The following is a 20,258-nucleotide window of genomic DNA, read 5'->3' as shown; positions in this document are numbered from 1 at the left end:
AAAAAAAATTAAATCAAATTATTATTATTAATTATATTAAGTAGCACTGAATTGAGGATGAAGTACACTGTGAGAAATGGCAGGCTAAGGCTTACCAGTCTCACACAGAACAGAACAATCTCTCTCTGTAACGCTCGGATGCAGCACAGCAGTGTTGCCAAAGCAGTCACAGCGAAAAATGAATGGATCTCTCAGGCAAGCTCTGGTCTTATAAAGGCGCCTTCAGAATTCAAAAAACAGCAGCACAGGCATTGGACGAGACCCTTAGCGTGACGTCACAAGAGTGAGCTGATTGGACAGACGAGATCAGCTCACTCCTGTTTGAAATTATGGCGGCTGCGCGGCAAAAACGAAGACGATCACGAAGAATCTTCGATTCTTCGTGGTTGTGAGTCTTCGTCTTCTCCTACGTTTTGCCGGCACTGTATTCTCTTAGGCGTGTCTTCGGAACGAACAAAAAACCGGCCTCTTCGTGCTCGTTTTCATGTTTGCCCGAAGACGAATGCGCAAGTCTAGTAAAAAGCCAGGTTTCAGGGTCTAGCATTAAATGACCATTACCCGTTTCAAAATGCATCCTTCGAGTCAGCACAAACCGTGCCTTTCCAGTGTAGATTGGAGCCGAGGTAGTCGAATCGCCCCGTTTGCTGGAGGACGATTTTCCATCATCTCAAGGAAACGACGTAAAAGAGGGCGCGCACGAAAGCTGCTGTGTGGGCTCGTCCGGGATTTGAACCCGGGCCCTCTTGCACCCTAAGCGAGAATCATACCCCTAGACCAACGAGCCAGACAGCTGGCAGCTGCTCCGGGCCCGGCGATCAGAAGAAGAGAAAGTTTAGCAGGGACACTAAAGGGACGCCGAGCGACAAAGCCTCTCGCTCTCTGCAGCCAAGCACCGTCGAGAGAAACTTCCCATCGCAAAGCGACGGCACCCGAGTGGCATTTTCTCTGAGGCGGAGCAGAAAGGTGAAGGTCCTCCTAAAGGGAGGCGGAAAGGACGTAAAAGAGGGCACGCACGAAAGCGAGAATCATACCCCTAGACCAACGAGCCAGACAGCTGGCAGCTGCTCCGGGCCCAGCGATCGGAAGAAGAGAAAGTTTAGCAGGGACGCTAAAGGGACGTCGAGCGACAAAGCCTCTCGTTCTCTGCAGCCAAGCACTGTCGAGAGAAACTTCCCATTGCAAAGCGACGGCACCCGAGTGGCATTTTCTCTGAGGCGGAGCAGAAAGGTAGGGGTCCTCCTAAAAGGAGGCGGTGCTGAGCGCTCGGGCTCGTCCGGGATTTGAACCCGGGACCTCTCGCACCCAAAGCGAGAATCATACCCCTAGACCAACGAGCCAGACAGATATCGAGCTGGCCGCGGCGTGAGCCCGAATGAGCTGAAAGTTTAGCAGGGAAGCTAAAACGGACATCCAGCGGCACGCCGGCATCTGCAACGTTCCCGTCCCAAGGCAACCGCTTCTTCTTTAATGCGGAAGTACAGCGGGATTGGCGACAACTTCTTAAAAGAGACGCCTCGCAGAGAAGAGGCGCTGTTCAGCTTGGGCTCGTCCGGGATTTGAACCCGGGACCTCTCGCACCCGAAGCGAGAATCATACCCCTAGACCAACGAGCCAGAAACGTATGTGTGGTCTGCCGCCGGACGTGTCGAACTCCTCGAGGATGGATTGTCACTGCAAGCATTCGCTGATGAAACTGCGCGACGATAAAAAAATAAAAATAAATAAATAAACAAAAAAAAAAATGATAACAATACAAAAAAAATAAAAGACGTAAAAAGCCAGGTTTCAGGGTCTAGCATTAAATGACCATTACCCGTTTCAAAATGCATCCTTCGAGTCAGCACAAACCGTGCCTTTCCAGTGTAGATTGGAGCCGAGGTAGTCGAATCGCCCCTGTGACGATACGGATACCTGGAGCAGCCTCTCCCCCAGGATGTATCGTCCAGAAAGGAGCGTTGCTGAGACCGGGGTCAAGTCGGTGACTGTATCTCCCCCAGGATGCTGGTCTCAGTAGGGGAAACTTTTGGTGCGAGGTTGAAGGGTCAGTAGACTGTAGCAGGTTTGACCTGAGCTGGGGTAGGCATCGAGTCCTTTAGCCACTGGATAGGAGGGCATGTATTGATCCCTCTGCCTCCAAGTACAGCCCTTACAGAGGCTGCCAAGTGTTAAGCTCAATGCTGACAGATCCGAAGACTCTGCCGCAAACCTCCCAAGAAATGGACGCACACCAAACTCTTGGGGAAGACTTCTCTGTTTATTGCAAGGCATACAAGGTTATATAGGAAAACAAGGGGTGGGTAAAACACTAGAAACAAAGTATATATTTATAGTATATATATATATATAAAAGGAAAGTTAACATAAGGAGATTAACTCAGGCATTTCATTAATACAATACAATATTTCACACCACAACAAAGGATCAATACCATCACCTCAAGATAATGGTATTGCAGACAGGAAACAGCACCAATAAACATAAAGGGATTATACAAAGAAGGAACATCAGTTTGAAAATACAAAATACACATTAATCCTTGTATGCCCACAAGTCTCAGACAGCTACCATCACAGCCCCGTTTGCTGGAGCACGATTTTCCGTCATCTCAAGGAAAGGACTTAAAAGAGGGCGCGCACAAAAGCTGCTGTGTGGGCTCGTCCGAGATTTGAACCCGGGACCTCTCGCACCCTAAGCGAGAATCATACCCCTAGACCAACGAGCCAGACTGCTGGCAGCTGCTCCCGGCCCGGCAATCGGAAGAAGAGAAAGTTTAGCAGGGACGCCGAGCGACAAAGCCTCTTCTTGCTCTCTTCAGCCAAGCACTGTCGAGAGAAACTTCCCATTGCAAAGCGACGGCACCCGAGTGGCATTTTCTCTGAGGCGGAGCAGAAAGGTAAGGGTCCTCCTAAAATAAGGCGGTGCTGAGCGCTCGGGCTCGTCCGGGATTTGAACCCGGGACCTCTCGCACCCAAAGCGAGAATCATACCCCTAGACCAACGAGCCAGACAGATAGCGAAAACCCTGCGGCATGAGCCCGAATGTTGACCGTCAGGAGAACCTTCCGGTTCAAAAGCAACGGCTTCTTCCTTTATGGGAGTAGAAAAGGGATAGGCGGCACCATCTTAAAAGCGATGGGCCACAGAGAAGAGCAGCGGCGACGCGTAGCGCTGTCAAGCTCGGGCTCGTCCGGGATTTGAACCCGGGACCTCTCACACCCTAAGCGAGAATCATACCCCTAGACCAACGAGCCACACAGCTGGCAGGTGCTCCGGGCCCGGCGATCGGAAGAAGAGAAAGTTTAGCAGGGACGCTAAAGGGACGTCGAGCGACAAAGCCTCTCGCTCTCTGCAGCCAAGCACTGTCGAGAGAAACTTCCCATTGCAAAGCGACGGCACCCGAGTGGCATTTTCTCTGAGGCGGAGCAGAAAGGTAAGGGTCCTCCTAAAATAAGGCGGCACTGAGCGCTCGGGCTCGTCCGGGATTTGAACCTGGGACCTCTCGCACCCAAAGCGAGAATCATACCCCTAGACCAACGAGCCAGACAAATAGTGAAAGTCCCGCGGCGTGAGCCCGAATGTTCACCGTCAGGAGAACCTTCTGGTTCAAAAGCAACGGCTTCTTCCTTTATGGGAGTAGAAAAGGGATAGGCGGCACCATCTTAAAAGCAACGGCCCACAGAGAAGATAACTGCCCTGCAAGCTTGTGGGGACTAAATATCAGTCAATGCTGTGCTTCAATGGAGCATCAGCATTGAAAGTTAAAAAAAAATGTAAAAAATAAAAAAAATTACAAAATTATTTAATGAAAAAAAATTAATAAAATAATAATAAAAAAACAGCACTGACCTGAAAGTCCAGGGTGCTTCCAGGTCAAATGCTGGGCTGATCAGATCACTCCTGGCCAATAGGAGTGATCGGATCATTATGGCAGCCCACGGATGACCCTGCTCTACAAAGAGAGGGGTCATCTAAGGTAATTATGAAAAAACACAAATTATTAATAAATGAAAAAATCATAATTACCACCTGATCACTTGTCGGTGACATTTTAAGTCGCTGATTATTGATCGGTCTCCCTGATTGATGTCAGCGGCCTAAACCTGCGGTTGTCGGCTACTCCTGCTCTCTTCACTACACCTGCTGCTGGCGATGTGAGCGCGTCTGGAATGGCTGTGCATGGATCTCAAGGCCAGCTCGGTGAGTCTACAGGGGATACTGGTCCCGCAGGGTTATCACAGGCTGCTCCTCTGTCCGTTGCGCACGTGGCTGGGGCTGGGATGGCTGCACAGGGTCCTGTGGCTCCACCTGGGGATTGGGGCTCTCTGGTTGCCGCTTTTAAAGCTGTCTTAGACAAATTTCCGGCTGCTTCTGCTACGGCGTCCCCTGCATCTGTCTGGGAGAGTGGTGTGGCTCGCGCCGGCGAAGTGTCGTCTGTCTCGGGCTCTTCATTGGGATCGACTGCTGTGGGGGTCGGGGGTGCCGGTGCGGGCTCTCCTGCAGTGGTGTCTACTACGGCTGCGGCTGGTGCTAAGGAGGCTGGGGATTTGGCTCGCCCTTCTGACACGGCGAAGGGGGAAATTTATGCTTGCTTCGAGGGCCCTTTGGGGGCCCATCTCAAGCAGGAGGTTAAAGAAAAAATACGGAAGGGTGAATATGTTGACATTTTCACCCTGCTGCCTTTGGAGCGCTTTAACTTGGATAGGTCGTCCAAGACGGAGGAGAAAAAGAAGGAGGATGAGGAAAGGCGTAGGTTTCGGCTGATTCCTAGGACCTTTCAGAATTGGCTCCAAGCGTTTGCCATATTGGCCAGTGTCATCGGTGAAAAGGCGTCTGATCACTGCTCGCAGCTGTTCTGCTATACAGATAGTATTGGCGAGGCGCATAGGGTTTATGGCGGTCTGGCTTGGCTCCGTTACGATGAGCAATTCCGCCAACGCAAGGCTGTGCGTCCCTCCATTCGATGGGACCACAAGGACATTGCTTTGTGGCTTAAGGTCACGGCTCCGGCAGCCCTTTTCAGGGTCTGCCGGCGGAGCCCATAGCTCGCCGTCGACGGGTCCCAAAAAGGGCTATTGCTGGCAATTCAATGAGGGCCAGTGTAAGTGGGGATCCACCTGTAGGGTCAAACATGAGTGTTCTGGTTGTTCCGGTTCCCACCCCCTGTCCAAGTGCTTTAAAAAAGCAAAGGAGGGAAAGGCCTCTGGTTCTGGTGGAAAAGGGGGCGACTCCGGTGAGGGTAAATGAGATGGTACCCTGGTTGGATAGGTATCCTGATAGGCAGGCGGCTAAGTTGATTTTTTCTGGTTTTTCGGAGGGTTTTTACATTCCGTTTCGGGAGGGGGAGGCATTTCAGTCCCCTAGGAATTTGAAATCCGCTTTGTCCTTTCCTGGGGTGGTGGGGGAAAAATTGGCCAAGGAGGTTGAGTTGGGGCGCATGGCGGGGCCGTTTGTTAGTTCTCCTCTTCCTAATTTGCGGGTTTCCCCTTTGGGTGTGGTGCCCAAAAAGGAACCGGGCAAATACCGTTTGATACATCATCTGTCCTTTCCGAAGGGGGGATCCGTTAATGACGGTATTGACAAGGAGCTGTGTAGGGTCTCATACGCTTCATTTGATTCGGCTTTGCATTGGGTTTGGCGCTATGGGCGTGGTGCCTTGATGGCTAAGTCTGATGTTGAGGCGGCTTTCCAGCTATTGCCGGTTCACCCGGATTGTTTTCACCGCCTGGGCTGTGTGTGGGGTGGGCAGTTTTTCGTTGACAAGTGTTTGCCTATGGGGTGTTCGATCTCCTGTTTTTACTTTGAAACGGTTAATTGTTTTTTGGGATTTGGTGGTCAGGGAGGAAGCTGGTGTTCCGTCTGTCATCCATTATCTGGACGATTTTCTTTGTGTCGGTCCGAGTGGTTCTCCGGTCTGCGCCATGCTTTTGGCGACTTTGCAGGGGGTCATGCATCGTTTCGGGGTTCCTTTGGCCCTGGATAAGACGGAGGGTCCTGTTACCCGGCTGAAATTTCTGGGCATCGAAATTGATACGGTGTCTATGATTTTCCAGCTGCCCGAGGATAAAGTTGCTGATTTGCGTTCATGGGTCGGTCGTTTCCGTGCGGCTAAAAAGGTTACGTTGCGGCAGTTGCAATCCTTGTTGGGGAAGTTCAATTTTGCGTGTCGCATTATCCCAATGGGGCGGGTTTTTTGCAGGCGGTTGGCTCTGGCCTCGGCGGGTGTCCGTTCCGCTCATCATTTCATTCGGATTACCTCGGATTTGAGGGAAGATCTTGCTGTTTGGGACGTCTTTTTGAGTGAGTTTAATGGGAAGGCTATTTGGATGGATGAGGCGGTGGCTAGCGTCGATATGGAGTTCTATACCGATGCTGCTGGTGGCGTGGGTTACGGGGCTTTCTTACAGGGTCAGTGGAGCGCGGCCTCTTGGCCAGCGGCTTGGACGGCCTCTGGGCTTTGCAGGAATCTGGTGTTCCTGGAACTCTTTCCAGTTGTGGTGGCTGTTGAGCTCTGGGGAGATTTGCTTCGGAATAAGAGTGTGAGGCTTCATTGCGACAATATGGGTGTGGTGTTGGCCATCAACAATGTTTCTGCTTCATCCCCCCCTGTGTTACGTTTGTTGCGGCATCTCGTGTTGCGCTGCCTGCAGTTAAATATGTTTTTGACGGCTGTCCATATTCCTGGAGTGGACAATTCCATAGCGGATTCTTTGTCTCGACAGCTGTGGTCGCGGTTCCGGCTGCTGGTGCCACAGGAGGGTCTGGCTTGCCCGCCTTGGCTCTGGAACATGGGGGACGTTGCACTTTGATGTTGCTGCAGCGGTCCTTGGCTCCCTCTACTTGGACGGCCTACCAGAGGGCTTGGTCGGTGTGGGATGCGTTCCTGGCTTAGTCTGGCGACTCATCTTCAACTGGCGGAAGAGTGTTGGCTATGCTGAGGTATCTGGGTGAGGCCTTTGAACAAGGTGTGTCAGTGTCTAGGGTCAATCAGCTGATGGCCGCGGTGTCCTTCAGGTGCAAGTTGGTTGGTGACGCTGATTTTTCTGTTTCAACAGGCGCTTAAGGGTTTTCGGAAGGGTTTTAGGACGCGGGATACGCGTAGGCCTGTGACCTTTTCTATTCTGGGTCGGCTCTGTGGCCGGTTGGTGTTGGTTTCCGCGGATCCTTACGAGCAGGTGTTTCGCACGGCTTTCGTGGTGGCCTTTTTTGGGGCGACTCGCATTAGTGAGTTGGTCAGCCCGTCGCAGGTCCTCAGCGGGGGGCTTCGTCTTGAGGATGTGTGCATGGGTCGCGATGACGTTCGTTTGGTTATCAGGAGCTCTAAAACTGATCAGTCGGGCAGGGGTTTTACTGTGGTTCTGCGCAGATTGGTCGGTTCTGACCTCTGTCCTATGGATTGCTTAGTTCAATTTTTGCGGCTCCGTCCGCAGCTCCCGGGCCCCCTTTTTCTTCACGCTGACGGTTCCTTTTTGTCCCGTTTTCAATTTGTAGCCGTTTTCCGTAAGGGTTTGTTGGGTCTGGGCCTGTCTCCTGGGGAATTTGCCTCTCATTCCTTCCGTATTGGGGCCGCTACAGAGGCGGCTAGGTGGGGTCTTCCGGAGGAGACGATTATGAGGTTGGGGCGTTGGGGTTCTGCTCGTTATCGCTCTTATGTTTGGCCTTCGTTGGTTTAGTTGTTTCTTGCTCTGATTGTTTTGTTGTTCATCTTTTACTCTTTTTGCAGATCATGACCGTTGCCATGTCTGGATTTTCGGGCACTCCTTCGTCTACTGGGCTGAAAAGAGGGCGGCGGTGCGCGTTCAGGGTGCTCAGCTTGGTCTCCCACTCAGTGATGCTCAGGTTCGCTGGTTTGGTTTTTGGGGCAAGTCTTGGGATTTTGTCCTGTCGGAGTTTTATGACAGGGCTGCGGTTGGTTCGCCCCCTCATGTTTTGGTGTTACATGGGGGGGTAACGACCTTTGTGGGTGCTAGTTCGTAATATTAAGTGCAATCTGCTGCGGTTGTGAACCCGTTTCCCTGGGTTGGTGGTGGTTTGGACCCACATCACACCTCAGCTTTTTTGGAGGGGGGCTAAGTCTCTGCAAGGTGTCAACAGGGCGCGTGTTAAGGTTAATAAGTCTATTTCCCATTTTGTGGCCCGGTTTGGGGGGATAGTTGTGCCCCACTCGGATCTCGAGGGCGATAATGCGTCTTTGTTTCGTGCAGATTGTGTTCATCTGACGGATATAGGTTCTGATATTTGGTTGTTAGATGTTCGTTTCGGTGTGAAGAAGGCGGTTGCTGTGTGGAGGAGCCACTGCATTCAAGTAGGTTCGAATGCAGTGGCCGTGGCAGGGAACTGAGGTTCCGGTTGGATGTTTTTAGGTACTTATTCGTGGTACCTGGTTATAATTGGGTGGTTTCTCATCAGAGGTATGGAAACCGTGTTTGTCACGTTTGATGGGCTTTCCCACGGGCACGGTCCCAAGGGATGAGGGGGCCGTTGTGCTTATGCCACGTGCTAGCGCGGTTTACGGCTCGTGGTAGGGGTGCACGGCAGAAGTTGGTGACAGCTCTCGGACGGAGGTGGAGCTGTCGAAAAAGGATGTCGGTTTATCCTTAAGGGGTGTGGTAGTAACCTCCATGGGGTTGAAGTGTGGTAGTAGGGGTGGAGGGACCCTAAGTCATGGAGGTTACAATGTTATAACATTATGTATGTTAAAATTCAAATAAAGTTTTTACGTGTCACAGTGCTTTTATAATAAATAAAGCTGTGGCCTTTTTCAAATCCAGTTGGTTGTCCGTCTCTTTTATTATCGGTACGTTACATTATGTTTTAAACCCTTCAGCATGACCCACAAGCTGTCAAGTGCTCGGATCATGATTGTCTATGTATCCCCCATGCGCTATATATTAATGTATAGTAAAGATACGTCTTTATTTCATATACAAGATTTCAATTTATTTGTATCTTTTACACAGAGTCAAAGTTATCCTTATCGCTGAACCGACCACCTAGAGATAGTCTCCATATATCTGAAGAACTACCGTCTACGTCAGAGGTTTTTACAAAAAGGACAGCCCCATGAACAATCGACATTGAAAGGACCACATAACCCATCGGGGGAGTCACCGGACATAATCCCAGTAAACGTCTCAGGAATTTTGCACGATAATGCGACAGTAAATGTAAAAGCAAGAGGGCTCTTAGAGGTAGCCGTAACAGAACCATTGTTTAAAAAAAAAAAAAAAAAAAAAGGAATGTTTTACAAGACATAACAAAAACCACACATTTACGTGTATCAAAACAATTAAGTCCTTTACACCACTTACCAAATAAAAATAAGACACAAAAGCAAAAAAATAAACCCCCCCCCAGTATTCTCAGAGTATATTAGAATGCGGTTTGTGGTGTATGAATACAGTCGCCTTCTGGTATGAGCTCGAAACCTGTGCTTGCGCGTACGCTTGACAGGGTACATAAGGGTTTGGCTATTGATATTGTGTTGAAACAAGGTAGACGTCTCAACCTCTTACTTCACAGGGTTAGGGAACCGTTTAGAAGCAGGTACAGCCTCGTAGCTACAGACACAACGTGACTGCCGATGCAACATCCTGTTTACCACATGCTGGGAATATACAGGCTGTAACCGTCTGGTTTAAATCAGAAGTTATCTTCTGGACTGATTTAAAAGTTATTATCCGTGTGATAATAGAACTGCATAAATTAGTGTCTACGGCTGACGATGACATTAGACGGCCTGACATTTTGAATCGGTTATCGTGTATTGATAAGGCTACTGCACACTCTCGCACAGGGATTCGTTTGTTGAATACAGCGTGACTAGGCATGGCTGGTGGGGTTTTATCTGACAAACAAATGCGGTAGACATATTACCAAACGTAGAGCTAAGTCAGTAAAACAATCAATAAAGACGTTGACACGGACAACACGTTTAACACTGACTAGAAGTTTACCTAAAACAACTTCTGATACAGAACCTAGCGTGGCACCCTGCACACCCCCGACCTGAGCATGTAGCTACACTTCCTGTTTAACCCTTGACACCCCACGCAAATGACACCGGCGGTACCCCTAAGGTCTCCTGCTTTTGATGCTGAAGTAGAGCCTGAACCGCAGAACGCTCAAGATGTTGTAGATCCCCCGTATTTTTAGAGCATGTTGAGCAGCGTCGCAGGGAACTTAACCATTTTAATGCTGTTGATTATGAAGCTTTTCGCTTTGTAAATTTGGAACAGATACCATCATTTGCTGATGCAATTCAGGCTGTACATGATGCAGTTCAGGGCCTTTTTAATAGAATTATGCCTGATATAGGTCCAAATGATTTTATCCGGTTACGTCTGGATGCCGATGGACTTAATAGGCCTTTGTATTCTGTTAGGAGGTCTAAGAACATGTTAAACGCTGAGGACTGTGAATGCCATGGCTAACCTGCTTCAAAGCAACGCCGAAATCATGAGACTTGTTGTCATTGTTAGGAATAGAGCCGGTGGTGTTGTGACTCAGAGACACCCTACAGCCGCATGATTGCCACAAAAAGGCACTGGCTTTATGATCTAAACAACGATGATAATAACCTGTGTTTGGTCTCTGTGCCCTCTTCGCTGAGACAGATACCGCTGACTCTGTATTGTTGGACAGAGCGAGGGACAGCCATAAAGCTCTAGGTATCCCTGATGGTCAATTAGTTTCAGCGAAATACCCGCGTTTGAAAAACATTTAAAGGTGACAATTAAAGTGCTGTATCACAATCGTGGGTCATGGAGGTATTTCCATACCGGTGGTCCGTGTAAAGACAAGATTTTATTTATATACCACGAAGATAATTATGGTATAAAACAAATTCGATCATTCATCGGTGCAAGCTACTTCTGTGATTACTGCCGGACACCGTTCCGGCACAAAAACAAGCATTCATGCATGTATTTTTGTAAGGCTTGTCACAGACAGGATTGTGTAGAAGTGGAAACAGATACCTAGATGTCCTCGCTGTCGGACATTTTGTCGCTCACACGATTGCTTAAAACAGCATCTACTCCTGGCTTCATCCGGCACCATACATTGTAAGCAAAAAAGGTATTGCAACACTTGTGGCCATTACACAGACATGTCTAAGCATGAACGCAAAGGGTTAATTTTCCAAATATGTTACGCGACTGTAGATACGTTTGACGGCCACATCTGTTCCATGCGCAAACACACACCAGAGGAGCCCACTGAAAAATATATTTATGATTGAGCGTATGCAGGAAACCGGTGTCCATTTACCCAACTACGCTTACGCATCAGAGTTGGAGGGGGATAACTACTGGGAGTTTCAGGGGCCATCTTGTCTAGAAACTTTTGTCACCACATTTATAGACCTCCCCCGGGTTAGCCCCCCCATATTAAATTTTTTTACAAAAGATCATGGCATTTGTTAGATCTTTGTTACATCAGGTTTGATCAACTGTTTTTTTCGTTAGATCTACTCTAAAATAGGCAATATTAACAATCTTTTTCAGGGGGGGCTAACCCGTAGCCAGCCCCCCCTCAACAAAAATTTCAACAAAATGTTACTGATTATGATAGCTCTACGTTAGATCAGGTTTGATCAGACAAAATTTTTGTTAGATCTAGTCTAATTACTGAGATATTGCATATTTAATGAGGGGGGCTGGCCCCCCCTCAACTGAAATTTGGATTTTTTTTAATGGATCTTGGTAGATATTCGTTAGATCAGGTTAGATCAACTGTTTTTTTCGTTAGATCTACCACGCAGGAGGCGGTATTCACAATCCTATTTTGTGTGCGGGGGATGGGTACACATACGGTCTGGCCCCCCTCAACTGAAATTTGGATTTTTTTAATGGATCTTGGTAGATATTCGTTAGATCAGGTTAGATCAACAGTTTTTTCGTTAGATCTACCACGCAGGAGGCGGTATTCACAATCCTATTTTGTGTGCGGGTAATGGGTATACATAGGGGCTGAAAAAATGCATGTACACAGACCTAAACAAAAAGGATCAGTTTTCTGTTTTTTTTTAATAAACAGTTTACTTAGTATAATAAAACTAAATATTGAAGTTATTTGCATGGTCTAAAACACAACTAAGTAAATACTGTAGAAAAAAATGTGCAGTGCTTTTACAACAATGTCTAAAAATGGAAACATGAAACATGCATAATAAATGCCCATAGTGTACAAATCCTATGTAATTTGGAAAATCAGAAACACATTGTTTTGGTGTATGTAAACCAACATGTAGCTCAATTAAGAGGTGTGGGCCACATTTACATCCCATTGTAGCATGTCGATTGCATTTATATGAAAATGGTCTATGAATGACCTTAGATGAACTTTATAAAGAGTGTTTAAAACTATGTCTTACATCATTTGTTACATCTGTTATGTTAACAGAAAAAGCTACACCTTAACATATACAACTACCTCTGAAAGTCCACATACTTTGTTTGGGTCAACAGTTTTTACAGTGCGCACCATATCATCGTATACCTCCCAAAAATTGTCTTTTCTTCTACAACATGAAATGTAATGGCCTCCTTGAAATTATACAATGGAAATTATACACTGAAAGTAGTATATATATATATATAATATATCCCATCAGGGCTGGCCCAAGGCAAAATGCCGCCTGGGGCGAATTTTAAAATGCCGCCCCCCCCTTCCCTTATCGTCCCTGCCGCCCCCCGCCCCTTCCCTTATCGTCCCTGCCGCCCCCGCCCCTGCCCTCTTGTACTTACCTTTCAGCAGTCCTGCGGCGAGTCTCCCTGTTCGGTCTCGGTGCCGGCTTGTAATGCTGAGCGCCGGAAATCTTCCGGCACTCAGCATTATAAGCCGGCACCGAGAACGAACAGGGAGACTCGCCGCAGAGGAGAGAGAGAGGGGCGCCGAGCGGGTACTGACAGCTTGGTAAGCAAAAACCACTCGGCGCCCCTCTCTTTCGCTTTAAAAAAAAAAAAAAAAAAAAAAAAAAAAAAAAAAAAGGGCTTGGGGCGGTGAAGTGCCGCCCCTTCAAAAGTGCCGCCTGGAGCGGTTGCCCCACTTGGCTCCATTGTCGGGCCGGCCCTGTATCCCATATACAGTAAACCAATACCCACCTTAACATTGAGTTAGTGGTCACACAGGATGTGTTTCTTTAACAACTGTTATGACTGGAGGGAAATTATTATCCAATCAAAGAAGATGTCATACACAGCATTATTCAAATGTCACTAATATCTTCAGGCTGGACATATGCTGACCTCAGCCAGGTTAGTTCACCAATATTAAAGCAACTGTATCCCCTAAACATTGCTTATACTGTGAATGCAGAGAATAAAAAAATATTGAAAGTTATCTATACATTGTGTTAGGCAAACTGCAAGAAAATGCCTAAATTCGGAGAAAAATGTGTTTTAAATGTGTCTGTGGAGTCTGTTATTTATGACATCGCCTCATACCTCCCAACATCTCGGCAAATTGGGACGCTGGCGCATGTGCATTGCTGCCATCACTCTTCCTAAACTGTGAAGATCAGAGTGTCAGCGTTACCGCGCATGCGCGCTAGTGCTGTCACTGAAGCTGGCAGTGTTACTGCGCATGCGTACAATGCTAATGTGACCCAGGCACCAGAGAACACGATCAGGACCCGCAGGATTCTGAATCCCGAATTCCATGGAACAGAGGTAGAGCTCAGCGGGACAGAGCCTCCAAATTGTGACTGTACTGCATTAATCGAGACAGTTGAGAGGTATGCACCTGTGGCTTGATCAAAAGAATCAAAGGAAGATTGTGAGTAGATAGATCTAACGAAAAAAACTGTTGATCTAACCGGATCTAACGAATATCTACCAAAATCAATAAAAAAAAAATCCAAATTTCAGTTGAGGGGGGGCCAGACCGTATGTGTACCCATCCCCCGCACACAAAATAGGATTGTGAATACCGCCTCCTGCGTGGTTGATCTAACGAAAAAAACAGTTGATCTAACCTGATCTAACGAATATCTACCAAGATCCATTAAAAAAAAAATCCAAATTTCAGTTGAGGGGGGGCCAGACCGTATGTGTACCCATCCCCCGCACACAAAATAGGATTGCGAATACCGCCTCCTGCGTGGTTGATCTAACGAAAAAAACAGTTGATCTAACCTGATCTAACGAATATCTACCAAGATCCATTAAAAAAAATCCAAATTTCAGTTGAGGGGGGCCAGCCCCCCTCATTAAATATGCAATATCTCAGTGATATGACTAGATCTAACAAAAATTTTGTCTGATCAAACCTGATCTAACGTAGAGCTATCATAATCAGTAACATTTTGTTGAAATTCTTGTTGAGGGGGTGCTGGCTACGGGTTAGCCCCCCCTGAAAAAGATTGTTAATATTGCCTATTTTAGAGTAGTTGTGTAACCGCGCCTGACTTGGGTATCGGATTCATAGACTCTTTACATTTTCCACCCATGAAGCTTAGTAAGTTGCCCTATGCCTTCTGTAGGTCAGTCTGGTTACGAGCAAATGATGCCCGATGAAAAAAACGACTTCGTGATTTGGTACCAGGATAACAATAACTGTATATTTAACTTTGAAGAAGAACTGAAAAAATACTGCATTGAAGATCCGGGCCTGTATCCGTTACAGAGAAAGTATAATCAAAACGACGTTGGGCTCTGAGGTAGTCAAAGAATACATTCACCCTTTTCAGCGAACAACTTTAGCCTCTGTGTGCGCTGCCATGAAGAGGTTTAAATATTTACCGGATAACACTATAGCGATTTTGCCAGCTGACAATCATAGAAATAAGAAGCGGTTTTCAACAGAGTATACAGTGGTTGATGTATATCGCTCATAAAGAGGGCATCACGATACAGCACGCCTTACAAGGCGGTAAAAAACCTATTTTTTGGGTGGTTATGCGTTAATTAATGGTAAGCTTGCAGCATTTGAATTTCAGGGTTCTTTTACCATGGTTGTCCCGTGTGCTACAACGAAAAGGACTTTAACAGCGTTACAAATACAACCTACGCTCAGCTGAACCATAAAACTAAACCGCATTTTCTAAAAAAACAGGGTTATGAAGCCCGTGAGATGTGGGAACATGGGTGGAAACACTTAGACCGATCAGAGCGTCCAGCATTTATTCTGAAACAAAAATTCCCACAGCCTATGGAACCTCGCGATGCTCTCTACGGCGGCCGCACAAACGCTATTAAGCTGCACCACAAAGCGGCTCCCGGTGAGACCAAACACTTATGATTTCACTAGTCTATACCCCTTTGTTAATAAAACATAAACATACCCCATCGGTCACCCGGAGATTATTTTCGAAAATTTTAAATCTTGACAGTTACTTTGGTATCGCCAAAGAAAGTCTACCCACCCAGAGTGTTATTCTTCCCAGTTTTACCTGTTAAGATGAACGGTTAACTCATGTTTCCATCATGCCACAAATGCGCTAACAGTAGCCAAACAATTATTTGTGATCATACAGATGAGGAACGGTCTCTCTCAGGTACTTTGTGTACCGTTGAAATACAACAAGCCTTGACAAAGAGGTACAGGCTGGGTGAAATTTGAAATTTGGCATTTCCAGAGGTTTACAAGCAAATTGTTTGAAAACTACATAAAAGTCCATCTCAGGGATAAACAGGAGGCCTCGGGGGACCCGAGCTGGTGCACAAACAATGAGACAAAACAAAAAATACATCATGGAATATTATGCAAAAGAGGGTTTATGGTTAAGACCTGAAAAGAGAGGTCAACCCTGCAAAAAGACAGATTGCTAAACGGTTTTTAAACTCTTTACGGGGTAAATTTGGCCAGAAATCAAGTTAGCAAACCACAAGTCTAGTAACCGACCCTGATGAGCTTTTTGCCTATACATTTTTACCCCAATACGTTGTGTCTTCTTTCAAATTTTGTCAACGATGAAACCGCTATACTAAGTTAGAGATATGCTGAGGGGTCACAGTATGGCTCGTAATACAAATATCTTTATCGCTTGTTTCACAACCTCCTACACGGCTAGAATTGTATAACGTTTTGGATAAATTGAATGAGAGATGTCTTTATCATGACTGATTTATTTTCGTCAGCAAAGAGGGTGAGTGGACCCCGTCACTGGGTGACTATCTAGGTGAATTGACTAGCGAGATACCCGAGAACACATACATAACAGAGTTTGTTTCTGCCGGCCCCAAGACTTACGGTTATAAATTGACGAGTAAGACAACTCTGAAGGTGAAAGGTATAACCCTGAATGCCAGCAACACACGACTGATACATGTTGACAGTTTAAAAGACTTGGTACTGGACGACCCCACAACTCTGCCCCTGACAAACAAATTTTAGTCCGCCAATCAGGAATCATCAGAAACAAATTGTGTTGGCAAAGAAACTATGACAGGAATTTATTCCTAGATATGGTATACCGCTGCACATCTTTTCAGATCAAGGAACGCACTTTACTGCCGATATAGTACAGGATCTTGCTGGAGTTTTAGGTATTGTGTACCATCTGCAGTGTCCATATCACCCTCAGAGTGCAGGAAAAGTAGAAAGAGCAAATGGAGTCTTAAAAAAATAAGATTAGCAAGATTTGGGCAAAACCCCATATTCTCTGGCCAGAAGCTTTGCCCTTAGCATTAATGTCTATGCGAGACTCAGCTCATGCAGCCATAAAAGTTACACCTCACGAGCTCATAACGAGATGTCCTATGCTAGCTGCTAATTCTCTATAAGTATTAGTGCATGATCATGCTATGATAGATAAAAAATCAGCGTGTATTGGAAGATTAATGAAGTCCTTTAAGTCTCTCAAATCACAGATGCAAGCAGTGAGCACGGACAGAGGACGACAAACTAATTCACAAAAATCCAACTAGGAGAATACGTATTGGTCAAAAGTTTTTAAAGAAACTTTTCAACCTCGCTGGAAAGGCCCATATTAAGTCTGCTTGTAACCAACAGAGCTGTAAAGGTAGCTGAGATTGCTTCTTGGATTCATTGCAGCCATTTAAAGCTTTTCCCAACTCCAAGGAAGTCAACACGTTAGTCCTCCAACAGGTACGATAATCCTAGCTGACTAACCTACGAGGGATGGCCGAGAGGCCACTCGAGAAACCATGCAGCAAGACATTGGAAAAGTCCGTAGGAAAGATCTTAGTTTTTCGCATGTCTAGCTATATTGTTTATGGGATGGTGCAGGTCGGTAGAATACTTTTATCAGTCTAAATTGTCAACTCTATTGTCAGACACAAAAGGGAGGAGATTAGATACCATGGGAGAGGGATGGTTTGTCTATAGACAGACAATGTTTTGTGGAGCTTCGGGTATGGATCAGTCATTCCTGTGTTGGGGTTTCTCGGGAACAGGTTTAGTTTTATAAAGCGATGAGGAATGGGATTCATTTGGCCTTGAAAGATGGCTCGGTTCACTTGGAGCAAAGCTGGCGGCGGCATTTTAAACTTCACCCCAGGCGGCGTAAAGTCTTTGGCCGGCCCTGCCTGGAGATTATTATCGATCATTTTAAATCTTGCCAAAGTAAAAGTCTACCCACCCAGAGGCTTATTCTTCCCATGGTAAGCTCATGTTTCCATCATGCCACAAATGTGCTAACAGTAACCAAATTATTTGCGATCATACGGATGAAGAACTGTCTCAGGTACTTGGGGTACAACAAGCATTGAAATACAACGAGCATTGACGAAGGGGTACAGGCTGCACAAAACGTTAAATTCAGCATTTCCCAAGGTCTGCAAACAAACCGTTTGAAAACTACATAAAAGTCCATCTAATGGGATAAACAGGAGGCCTCGGGGACCCGAGCTGGTGCACAAACAATAAGAAAGCAAAAATACATTGAGCATTATGCAAAAGAGGGCGTACGGTTAAGGCCTGAAAAAAGATCAACCCTAAAAAAAGATTGCTAAATTGTTTTTAAACTCTTTATGGGGTAAATTTGGTCAGAAATCAAACTTGCAAACCACAAGTCTAGTAACCGATACCGATGAGTTTTGTCAACACGTTTTTACCCCAATACGTTGTGTCCTCTATAGCTGCTGTCAACGATGAAACCGCTATGCCACGTTGGAAGTATGCCGAGGGGTCATAGTTTGGCTCATGATACAAATATCTTTATTGCTTGTTTCACAACCGCCTACACGGCTAGAATTGTATGACGTTTTGGACACATTGAATGCAAAACGTCTTATTTTTGTCAAAGAGGGCGAGTGGAACCTGCCCCTGGGCGACTATCTGGGCGACTAGTGAGATACCCGAGAACGCATACATAACCAAGCTTGTATCTGCTGGGCTGGGTTCTGGACGACCCCACAGCTCTGCCCCCCGACAAACGAGTTTCGGTCCGACAACCAGGTATCGCCAGAAACACGGCCGCTTCAAAAAACGCAGAAGTGCGTCTATACCAAGGGGCTTTCAACAGACAAATTTACCCCCCTATCACACGGCTACTGATTCTTAGGAATGGATACACGATTACAACACCCCTCTTCATGCATCTTAACAGGTCCTTCTAGTTAAGGAAATATTTCGTAAAAGCTGTTTAACAAAATGTTCCCTCTTTATTGCCGCAGATTCCTGATAACATTGTCTGGTTTTATGCCTGCTGGCAGCCCCTGTATGATGTAGTAACGCGTATAATACCATATATTCCATTTATTGAGGGTTTACCGCATACATTTAGTGATGATTTGTTCCCGCCTAGCAGATTACATTTGGTGGCTGATGATCTAATGGAAGCCGCGAGTGAAAGTTCTGAAATTGAGAAAGCTTTCCCCAAATTTGTGCATCACAGAAACCTAATCATATACCTCGTCCAGAACATGTTCTGCCAAGTTAAAAATAAATAAATAAATGCATTAAAACCACTAACTACATGGTGCTTTTTAATAACCCAAGGGATAAATTACAAATCACTGCTCTAATCCAACAAATCTACCCTGGAAAATCACAATTTGTTTAGAAGCTTTAGGAGATGCCCCCTGTAGGCCATATAGGTAGCTGGAGACATGATAATATACGCATTAATGCAGCAAAAGCCAGCCAACAACCCGTGTTATTGGCAACATGTTTGAAGTTCATTCCCTGAGCAGAAGGCAGGGAAGAGGAGAGCCGCGTATGCAGATACGCAACAGAATCCTGCTTAAAATGTACAAAAAGGGTAATAAAAACTTAGGTTGTACATTTTTTATTCTGTATCGTCAGTCTGGAATTCTTGACAAAACTAGGTTTGGAATGACTGCAAAAATGCTGCTTTATCCATAGGCAGTCAGCAGACGTGTCCAACTAATAAACAGTTACAAGAAAATGGGAAGCTTAGAGGTTTAACATTGTCAAGCCCCTAGCCATCTATGCCACCAACACAGGGGTCCCTTACCTCGTACCAGGCCCTCCAGACCCTTGGTTCGCCACCAGAACGTCGCGCTAGGCCGCATCCTCAGACTCGCGTGATTCGTGCGGCCCGTTTTTAATCACGGTAGTATGTAAACACAGCCAGGGGCCGTACCAAGGTACCCAAAGCACCTGAAAGCAGTCTGATCCCACAGAAGAGGGAGGTTTCCTCCGCACCATCTCATCACAAGAGCGTTAATCGTCCAAGAAACCTAAAGCAACTTCAGAATATAGTCTGCCAGGAGGGGAAGAAAAACAAAAAAAGTATTGCCAATGACGACATTTTTAGTCTCCTTGAAGCGGTGGTGCATCTGGGTGATTTTTTAATATATTTTTCCAGATCTTGTATAATTTGGGCATCCAGAAAAAATAAAGGAAGCTTCCAATCAAGACTCTGCCCACTGCCACAGCTCCTGTCGCATGATACTACATTTAATGTTGGAGACTTTTACCCATCAGCGTTGGTAATGAGAAATATTACTTTAATCAGTAACCCGATACTTCCCGTCGCTTTCCTCCTGCATGAAAGAATATCCAAAGCCTGCCATAGCGAGATCTTATGTGAACGTCTCGGTTTAAACCGACACCGGATGACATCTATTCCATTTATTACTGACCGGGAAAGGGGGATTGCGCAACCTCTGCAGACATTTCCCAAAGAATCCTCAGATCTTTTCTACAAATCATATTGAGAGATGTTGAGAGCGAAACATAGCAGGAAAAGAGACATTATAGTTTTGTAAGACCGCATAGCCCAGATGACAGCGAAGCTCTTTCTATGTTTCACACCCGTTACAATTTATTTAGGGTGCAGCGGAGCAAAGACTTTAGAAGCTATTCAGATAAACTAAAGGATGGCATCT

The 20,258-nt window shown here is 46.2% G+C and overlaps 7 non-coding genes across 7 annotated transcripts; all 7 read right to left on the bottom strand.

Moving 5' to 3' along the window:
- Positions 1–712: 712 nt before the first annotated feature.
- Positions 713–784, bottom strand: TRNAP-AGG (transfer RNA proline (anticodon AGG)). Its single transcript has one exon. It is a non-coding gene; the product is annotated as a tRNA-Pro (tRNA).
- Positions 785–1,265: 481 nt separating this feature from the next.
- Positions 1,266–1,337, bottom strand: TRNAP-UGG (transfer RNA proline (anticodon UGG)). Its single transcript has one exon. It is a non-coding gene; the product is annotated as a tRNA-Pro (tRNA).
- A 204-nt stretch (positions 1,338–1,541) lies between these two features.
- On the bottom strand, positions 1,542–1,613 carry TRNAP-CGG (transfer RNA proline (anticodon CGG)). The gene has a single exon. It is a non-coding gene; the product is annotated as a tRNA-Pro (tRNA).
- Positions 1,614–2,651: 1,038 nt separating this feature from the next.
- Positions 2,652–2,723, bottom strand: TRNAP-AGG (transfer RNA proline (anticodon AGG)). The gene has a single exon. It is a non-coding gene; the product is annotated as a tRNA-Pro (tRNA).
- A 209-nt stretch (positions 2,724–2,932) lies between these two features.
- TRNAP-UGG (transfer RNA proline (anticodon UGG)) lies at positions 2,933–3,004 on the bottom strand. Its single transcript has one exon. It is a non-coding gene; the product is annotated as a tRNA-Pro (tRNA).
- A 175-nt stretch (positions 3,005–3,179) lies between these two features.
- Positions 3,180–3,251, bottom strand: TRNAP-AGG (transfer RNA proline (anticodon AGG)). The gene has a single exon. It is a non-coding gene; the product is annotated as a tRNA-Pro (tRNA).
- Positions 3,252–3,468: 217 nt separating this feature from the next.
- Positions 3,469–3,540, bottom strand: TRNAP-UGG (transfer RNA proline (anticodon UGG)). Its single transcript has one exon. It is a non-coding gene; the product is annotated as a tRNA-Pro (tRNA).
- Between the last annotated feature and the right edge of the window lie 16,718 nt (positions 3,541–20,258).

Source organism: Spea bombifrons, chromosome 1 (genome assembly GCF_027358695.1).
Source record: "Spea bombifrons isolate aSpeBom1 chromosome 1, aSpeBom1.2.pri, whole genome shotgun sequence".
Classification (NCBI taxonomy): Eukaryota; Metazoa; Chordata; class Amphibia; order Anura; family Pelobatidae; genus Spea; species Spea bombifrons.
Note: the sequence above shows the minus strand (reverse complement) of the source record. Positions and strands in the feature narration are given on the sequence as shown.